We start from the raw sequence: 9,205 nt of genomic DNA, 5'->3' as shown, positions 1-9,205 counted from the left end.
TATCTTTAGAGTTAGGGTTAGGGTTAGGTTTATGGTTAACGTTAGGGTTACGGGTTAGAGTTAGAGGTTAGGGACAGTGTTAGGCTTAGTTTTGGGGTTAGTGTTAGGGTTAGGTTTAGGGTTAGGGTTAGGGTTAGTGTTAGGTTTCGGGTGAGGTTTAGTGTTAGGGTTATCGTTAGGGTTAGGGTTAGGGGTTAGAGTAAGAGGTTATTGTTAGTGTTAGTGTTAGGCTCAGTATTAGGATTAGGGTTACGGGTAGATTTAGGGTTAAGTTTATTGTTAGGGTTAGCGTTATGGATAGGGTTATTGTTAGTTTTAATTTTAGGTATAGGTTTATGGTTAGGGTTAGGGGTTATGGTTAGATTTAGTTTTTGGTTTAGGATTAGTGTTAGGTTTAGGGTTAGAAGGCTAGGGTTAGAGTTAGGGTTAGGGTTAGGTTTAGCGTAAGGGTTTGGGTTAGGTTTAGGTTTAGGGATTAGGGTTTGGGTTAGGGTTAGTGTTAGGCTCAGTATTAAGATTAGGTTTAGGGAAAGTTTTAGAGTTAGGGTTAAGTTTATTGTTAGTGTTAGGTGTAGGGTAGGGTTAGCGTTAGATTTAGGGTTAGGGATAGGGTTAGGTTTAGGGTTAGGGGTTAGGGTTAGGACTTAGGGTTAGGTTTAGGGTTAGGGTTAGGGTTAGGGTTTGGGTTAGAATGTTAGTGTTAGAGTTAGGGTTAGTGTTAGGGTTAGATTTAGGGTTGGTGTTTGGTTTAGGTTTAGGGTTAGGGTTTCGGAGTTAGGGTTTGGGTTAGGGTTAGTGTTAGGGATTAGGGATATGTTTAGGGTTAGTTTTAGGTTTAGAGTTAGGGTTAGGGCTAGAGTTTAGGGTTATGGTTAGGGTTAGAGTTAGGTTAGGGTTAGTGTTAGTGTTAGGGTGAGGGTGAGGGTTACGGTTATTGTTTGGGTTACGTTTAGGTTTAGGGTTTGGATTAGTGTAGGGTTAGTCTGAGGGTCAGGGTTTAGATTTGGAGTTTAGGGTTAGGGTTAGGGATAGGGTTATGAATAGAGTTTACGTTTAGGGTTAGTGTTAGGGTTTTGGTAAGGGTTACATTTAGAATTTAGGGTTAGAGTTAGTGTTAGGGTTAGGTTATGGTTAGGGTTAAGGTTAGGTTTAGATGTTAGGGTTGTTGTTAGTGTTAGGGTTAGTTTTATTGTTAGGGTTAATGTTAAGTAAGGGTTAGGTTTATGGTTAGGGATAGGGTTTGGTTTAGGGTTAGGGTTATGTTAGCCTTTGTTTTAGTTTTAGGGTTAGGGGCTAGGTGTTAGGAATAGGTTTAGGGTTAGGGTTAGAGTTATTATTAGGCTTAGTTTTAGTCTTAGGTAAAGGCTTAGGCTTAAGTCTAGTGTTAGGATTACAGTTAGTGTTACGGTTAGGGTTAGGTTTAGGGTTAGGTTTTGGTTTTGGGTTAGGGTTAGTGTTAGGGTTAGGGTTAGGATTAGGTTAAGGATTTGGGTTAGGGTTAGTGTTAGGGTTAGGTTTAGACTTAGGTTTAGGGTTAGGTTTAGAGATTAGTGTTAGGGTTATTGTTAGTTCTAGGTTTAGGGTTAGAGTTATGGTTAGGCTTAATTTTAGGATTAGGAATATGGTTAGCTTTAGGCTTAAGCTTAGGGTTAATGTTAGGGTTAGTGTTAGGTTTAGGGTTGGTGTTATGGTTAGGTTTAGTTTTTGGGTTATGTTTAGTGTTACTGTTAGTGTTAGGGTTAGCGTTAGGGTTAGAGTTTGGCTTAGGTTTAGGGTTTCTGTTTTGGGTATCGTTAGGGTTAGTGTTAGGATTCGGGGTTAAAGTTAGAGTTTAGGGTTAGGTTTAGGTTTAGAGTCAGGGTTAGAGTTTAGGGTTAGGGTTAGTTTTAGGGATTTTGTTAGGGTTAGGGTTAGAAGTTAGCCTTAGAGTTGGTGTTAGTGTTAGGGTTATGGGTAGGGTTGGGGTTAGGTTATGGTTAGGGTTAGGTTTAGAAGTTAGGGTTTGATTTAGTGTTAGTGTTATTGTTACGCTTAGGGTTAGTGTTATTGTTATGCTTAGGTTTAGTGTTAAGGTAGGGTTATGTTTAGGGTCAGGTTTAGGGATAGGTGCTACGGATAGGGTTAGGATTAGTGTTAAGTTTAGGGTAGTGGTTATTTTTAGGGTTAGGTTTAGGTTTTAAGGTTAGGGTTAGGGTTATGTTTAAGTTTAGCATTAGGGTTATGGTTAGGGTTTGTGTTAGGGTTAGGTTAAGGTTTAGGATTCAGATTAGGTTTAGGGTTAGTGTTAGGGTTATGGTTAGGGTTAGGGTTAGAAGTTAGGGTTAGTTTTAGTGTTAGCCTTAGGTTTATGTTAGGGTTAAGGTTAGGTTAGTGTCAAGCTTAGTGTTAGGTTAGGGTTAGGGTTAGGTTTTAGGGTTAGAGTTAGGATTAAGTTTAGGTTTTAGGTTTAGGACTATTGTTATGGTTAGGGTTAGGTGTTATTCTTATGGTTAGGTTTAGGGTTATGGTTAGTTTAAGTTTAGTGTTATGGTTAGTATTAACATTACAGGTTAAGGGTAGGGTTAGGGTGAGATTTAGCTTAAAGGTTAAGTTTAGGCTTAGAGTTAGGGTTGGTGTTAGTGTTCGGGTTATTGTTAGGGTTAGGGATTAGGGTTAGTGTTAGGCTTAGGGTTCGGTTTCGGGTTCGTGTTAGGTTTAGGGGTAGGGTTAGACAAGGTTAGCCTTGGGGTCAGCGTTAGGGTTAGGTTTATGGTAAGGATCAGGGTTAGGTTGCAGTTTTGGGGTTAGTGGTTGGGGTTAGGTTTAGGGTTATGGTTTGGTTTAGGGTTACGGTTAGGCTTATTGATAGGGTTAGTGTTAGGGTTAGGGTTAGGTTTAGGTTTCGGTTTAGGGTTAGGGCTAAGGTTAGTGTTACTGTTAAGTTAGGCTTAGTTTTAGGGTTAGGGTTAGGGGCTAGGTTTTAGGGAAAGGTTTAGGTTAACGATTAGGGTGATGGTTAGGCTTAGTTTTAGGATTAGGGATATGGTTAGATTTAGGCTTAAGCTTTGGGTTAATGTTAGGGTTAGTGTTAGGGTTAAGGTTAGTTTTATGGTTAGGTTTAGGTTTTGGCTTAGGGTTAGGATTAGTGTTAGGGTTAGGGTGAGCATGAGGCTTAGTGTTTGGCTTAGGTTTAGGGTTAGGGTTCAGGGTAGCGTTAGGGCTGGTGTTAGGGTTAGGGTTTAGAGTTAGAGTTTACACTGAAGTTTAGATTTGGGGTTAGTTTACAGTTTAGGGTTAGGGTTAGTGTTAGGTTTTTGGTTAGAGTTAGTGTTAGAAGTTAACCTTAGAGTTGGTGTTAGGGTTAGGGTTACGGGTTGGGTTGGGTTTAGGTTATGGTTATGGTTAGGTTTAGAAGTTAGGGTTAGGGTTAGTGTTAGTGTTACGGTTAGGCTTAGTGTTAAGATAGGGTTAGGTTTAGGTTCATGGTTAGGGGATAGGTGCTACGGATAGGGTTAGGGTTATTGTTAGTGTTAAGTTTAGGGTAACGGTTAGTTTCAGGGTTTGGGTTAGTGTTAGGTTTATGGTTAGGGTTAGGTTTTAAGGTTAGGGTTAGGGTTATGTTTAGGGTTAGGGTTTGGTTTTTGGTTAGGATTAGGTTTAGGGTTAGTGTTAGAGTTAGGGTGAGGGTTAGGCTTAGTTTTTGGGTTAGGTTTAGGGTTAGGGTTCAGATTAGGGTAGCGTTAGTGTTAGGGTTAGGATTTAGAGTTAGAGTTTTGGTTTAGGGTTAGGGATTGGGTTAAGGATAGAGTTTAGGGTTAGGGTTAGTGTTAGAGTTTTGGTAAGGGTTAGGGTTAGAAGTTAGGGTTAGAGTTAGTGCTAGGTTTTGGTTATGGTTAGTGTTAGGGTTAGGTTTAGAAGTTAGGGTTAGTGTTAGTGTTAGGGTTAGTGTTACTGTCAGGATTAGTGTTAAGTTAGGCTTAGGGTTAGGGTTAGGGATAGGAGATAGGTGTTAGGGATACAGTTAGGGCTAGTGTTAGGGTTAATTTTACGGTTATGGTTAGTTTTAGGGTTTGTGTTAGTGTTAGGGATAGGGTTAAGTTTTAGGGTAGGATTAGTGTTAAGGATATGTTTACTTTAGGCTTAGGGTTATGGGTAGGGTTAGTGTTATGTTTAGGTTTATGTTTAGGTTTAGGTTTAGGGTTATTGTTAGGGTTAGGGTTAGATGTTAGCATGAGGTTTAGAGTTAGGTCTAGGTTTAGGTTTAGGGTTCGTGTTAGGGTTACGATTAGGGTTCCTGTTAGTGTTAGGGTTAGAGTTAGTGTTAGGCTTAGGTTTAGGGATTAGGATTAATGTTAGAGTTAGGTTTCAGGTTCAGGTTAAGTTTAGGGTTAGGGTTAGACAACGTTAGGCTTTGGGTCAGTTATGGTAAGGATTAGGGTTAGGGTGATGTTTTGGGGTTAGGGATTAGGTTTCGGCTTAGGGTTAGGGTCTCGGTTAGGGTTAGGTGTTAGGTGTTAAGGATATGGTTTGGGTTATGGTTAGGCTTAGGGTTAGGGTTAGTATTAGGGTTAGTATTAGGGTTCAGGTTAGGGTTAGTGTTAGGTGTAGGGTTAGTGTTCGGTTTAGGGTTAGTGTTCGTTTAGGCTTAGGTTAGGGTTAGGGTTAGGGTTAGGGTTAGGGTTTGTGTTAGGGTTAGGTTAGGGTTAGCGTTAGGTGTTAGAGTTAGATCCTAGGGTTAGGGTTAGAATTAGGGCTACAGTTAGGTTTAGTGTTAACGTAGGGTTAGGTTTAGGTTCACGGTTAGGGGAGAGGTGCTACGGATAGGGTTAGGGTTAGGATTAGGTTTTAGTTTTGCGTAACGATTAGTTTTAGGGTTTGGGTTAGTTTTAGGGTTAGGGTTAGGGTTGGGTTTTATGTTTAGGGTTAGGGTTTGGGTTATGTTTAGGTTTAGCATTAGGGTTATGGTTAGGGTTAGTGTTAGGGTTAGGTTTAAGGTTAGGATTCGGATTATGTTTAGGATTAGTGTTATGGTTATGGTTAGGGTTAGGATAAGAAGTTAGGGTTAGTTTTAGTGTTAGGATTAGGATTATGTTAGGGTTAATGTTAGGTTAGCGGTATATTAGGGTTAGGGTTAGGGTTATGTTTTAGCATTAGAGTTAGGGGTAGGCTTAGGTTTTACGTTTAGAATTATTGTTATGGTTATGGTTAGGGTTAGGGTTAGTGTAAGGTTTAGGGTTAGGTTTAGGGTTATGGTTAGGCTTAGTTTTAGGATAAGAGATATGGATAGCTTTAGGCTTAAGCTTAGGGTTAATGTTAGGGCTAGTTTTAGGGTTAGGGTTAGTTTTATGGTTAAGTTTAAGTTTTGGGTTAGGGTTAGGTTAGTGTTAGGGTTAGGGTGAGCGTTAGACTTAGTGTTTGGTTAGGTTTAGGGTTAGGCTTTGGGGTAGCATTAGGGGTTAGGGGTTAGGGGTTAGAGTTAGAGTTTACACTGAAGTTTAGATTTGGGGTTAGTTTAGAGTTTAGGGTTAGAGTTAGTGTTAGAAGTTAGCCTTAGAGTTGGTGTTAGGGTTAGGGTTACGGGTTGGGTTGGGTTTAGGTTATGGTTACAGTTAGGTTTAGAAGTTAGGGTTAGGGTTAGTGTTAGTGTTACGGTTAGGCTTAGTGTTAAGATAGGGGTAGGTTTAGGTTCATGGTTAGGGGATAGGTGCTACGGATAGGGTTAGGGTTATTGTTAGTGTTAAGTTTAGGGTAACGGTTAGTTTCAGGGTTTGGGTTAGTGTTAGGTTTATGGTTAGGGTTAGGTTTTAAGGTTAGGGTTAGGGTTATGTTTAGGGTTAGGGTTTGGTTTTTGGTTAGGATTAGGTTTAGGGTTAGTGTTAGAGTTAGGGTGAGGGTTAGGCTTAGTTTTTAGGTTAGGTTTAGGGTTAGGGTTCAGATTAGGGTAGCGTTAGTGTTAGGGTTAGGATTTAGAGTTAGAGTTTTGGGTTAGGGTTAGGGATTGGGTTAAGGATAGAGTTTAGGGTTAGGGTTAGTGTTAGAGTTTTGGTAAGGGTTAGGGTTAGAAGTTAGGGTTAGAGTTAGTGCTAGGTTTTGGTTATGGTTAGTGTTAGGGTTAGGTTTAGAAGTTAGGGTTAGTGTTAGTGTTAGGGTTAGTGTTACTGTCAGGATTAGTGTTAAGTTAGGCTTAGGTTTAGGGTTAGGGATAGGAGATAGGTGTTAGGGATACGGTTAGGGCTAGTGTTAGGGTTAATTTTACAGTTATGGTTAGTTTTAGGTTTTGTGTTAGTGTTAGGGATAGGGTTAAGTTTTAGGGTAGGATTAGTGTTAAGGATATGTTTACTTTAGGCTTAGGGTTATGGGTAGGGTTAGTGTTATGGTTAGGTTTATGTTTAGGTTTAGGTTTAGGGTTATTGTTAGGGTTAGGGTTAGATGTTAGCATGAGGTTTAGAGTTAGGTCTAGGTTTAGGTTTAGGGTTCGTGTTAGGGTTACGTTTAGGGTTCCTGTTAGTGTTAGGGTTAGAGTTAGTGTTAGTCTTAGGTTTAGGGATTAGGATTAATGTTAGAGTTAGGTTTCAGGTTCAGATTAAGTTTAGGGTTAGGGTTAGACAACGTTAGGCTTTGGGTCAGTTATGGTAAGGATTAGGGTTAGGGTGCTGTTTTGGGGTTAGGGTTAGGTTTCGGCTTAGGGTTAGGGTTTCGGTTAGGTTTAGGTGTTAGGTGTTAAGAATATGGTTTGGGTTATGGTTAGGCTTAGGGTTAGGGTTAGTATTAGGGTTAGTATTAGGGTTCAGGTTAGGGTTAGTGTTAGGTGTAGGTTTAGTGTTCGGTTTAGGGTTAGTGTTCGTTTAGGCTTAGGTTAGGGTTAGGGTTAGGGTTAGGGTTTGTGTTAGTGTTAGGTTATGGTTAGTGTTATGTGTTAGAGTTAGATCTTAGGGTTAGGGTTAGAGTTAGGGTTACGGTTAAGTTTAGTGTAAAGGTAGGGTTAGGTTTAGGTTCACGGTTAGGGAATAGGTGCTATGGATAGGGTTAGGGTTAGGATTAGGTTTTAGTTTTGGGTAACTAAAACCTAGTTACCTAGTTAGTTTAGATTAGGTTAGTTTTAGGATTTGGGTTAGTTTTAGGGTTAGGGTTAGGGTTGGGTTTTATGGTTAGGGTTAGGGTTTGGGTTATGTTTAGGTTTAGCATTAGGGTTATGGTTAGGGTTAGTGTTAGGGTTAGGTTTAAAGGTTAGGATTCGGATTATGTTTAGGATTAGTTTTATGGTTATGGTTAGGGTTAGGGTAAGAAGTTATGGTTAGTTTTAGTGTTAGGATTAGGATTATGTTAGGGTTAATGTTAGGTTAGCGGTATATTAGGGTTAGGGTTAGGGTTATGTTTTAGCGTTAGAGTTAGTGGTAGGCTTAGGCTTTAGGTTTAGAATTATTGTTATGGTTATGGTTAGGGTTAGGGTTAGTGTAAGGTTTAGGGTTAGGGTTAGGGTTAGGGTTAGGCTTAGTTTTAGGATAAGGGATATGGATAGCTTTAGGCTTAAGCTTAGGGTTAATGTTAGGGCTAGTTTTAGGGTTAGGGTTAGTTTTATGGTTAAGTTTAAGTTTTGGGTTAGGGTTAGGTTAGTGTTAGGGTTAGGGTGAGCGTTAGACTTAGTGTTTGGCTTAGGTTTAGGGTTAGGGTTTGGGGTAGCATTAGGGCTAGTGTTAGGGTTAGGGGTTAGAGTTAGAGTTTACACTCTAGTTTAGATTTTGGGTTAGTTTAGAATTTAGGGTTAGTGTTAGGGTTTTGGTTAGGATTAGGGTTAGGGTTAGAAGTTAGCCTTAGAGTTGGTGTTAGGGTTAGGGTTATGGGTAGGATTGTGGTTACGTTATGGTTAGGGTAAGGGTTAGAAGATAGGGTTAGGTTTAGTGTTAGTGTTAGTGTTACGGTTAGGGTTAGTGTTAAGTTAGGGTTAGGTTTAGGGTCAGGGTTAGGGGATAGGTGCTATGGATAGGGTTAGGGTTATTGTTAGTGTTAAGTTTAGGGCAACGGTTAGTTTCAGGGTTTGAGTTACTGTTAGGTTTATGGTTAGGGTTAGGTTTTAAGGTTAGGGTTAGCGTTAGGGTTATGTTTAGGGTTAGGTTGAGGGTTAGCTTTTGGTTTTTGGTTAGGGTTAGGTTTAGGGTTAGTGTTAGAGTTAGGGTGAAGGTTGGGCTTAGTGTTTGGGTTAGGTTTAGGGTTAGGGTTCAGATTAGGGTAGGGTTAGTGTTAGGGTTAGGGTTTAGAATTAGAGTTTTGGGTTACAGTTAGGGATAGGGTTAGGGATAGAGTTTAGGGTTAGTGTTAGTGTTAGGGTTTTGGTAAGGGTTACGATTAGAAGTTAGGGTTAGAGTTAATGCTAGGTTTTGGTTATGGTTAGTGTTAGGGTTAGGTTTAGAAGTTAGGGTTAGTGTTAGTGTTAGGGTTAGTGTTACTGTCAGGATTAGTGTTAAGTTAGGCTTAGGGTTAGGGTTAGGGATAGGGGATAGGTGTTAGGGTTATGAATAGGGCTAGTGTTAGGATTAATTTTACGGTTATGGTTAGTTTTAGGGTTTGTGTTAGTGTTAGGGATAGGGTTAAGTTATAGGGTAGAATTAGTGTTAGCGTTATGTTTACTTTAGGCTTAGGGTTATGGGTAGGGTTAGTGTTATGTTTAGGTTTATGTTTAGGTTTAGGTTTAGGGTTATTGTTAGGGTTAGGGTTAGATGTTAGCATGAGGTTTAGAGTTAGGTCTAGGTTTAGGTTTAGGGTTAGTGTTAGTGTTATGGTTAGGGTTCCTGTTAGTGTTAGGGTTAGAGTTAGTGTTAGGTTTAGTTTTAGGGATCAGGGTTAGTGTTAGTGTTAGGTTTCGGGTTCAGGTTAGGTTTAGGGTTAAGGTTTAGACAACGTAAGTCTTTGGGTCAGTTATGGTAAGGATTAGGGTTATGGTGAGGTTTTGGGGTTAGGGATTAGGTTTCGGGTTAGGGTTAGGGTTTCGGTTAGGTTTAGGTGTTAGGTGTTAAGGATATGGTTTGGGTTATGGTTAGGCTTAGGGTTAGGGTTAATATTAGGGTTAGGTTTAGGTTTCAGGTTAGGTTTACTGTTAGGTGTAGGGTTAGTGTTCAGTTTAGGGTTAGTGTTCATGGAGGCTTAGGTTAGGTTTAGGGTTAGGGTTAGGGTTAGGTGTTAGAGTTAGATCTTCAGGTTTGGGTTAGAGTTAGGGTAACAGTTAGGTTTA

This window comes from Cavia porcellus, unplaced genomic scaffold (assembly GCF_034190915.1).
Source record: "Cavia porcellus strain 051 isolate PalLab524CR breed Dunkin Hartley unplaced genomic scaffold, mCavPor4.1 scaffold_34, whole genome shotgun sequence".
In the NCBI taxonomy this organism is placed as follows: domain Eukaryota; kingdom Metazoa; phylum Chordata; class Mammalia; order Rodentia; family Caviidae; genus Cavia; species Cavia porcellus.
The sequence above is the reverse complement of the archived record's forward strand: the minus strand, read 5'-3'. Positions refer to the sequence as shown.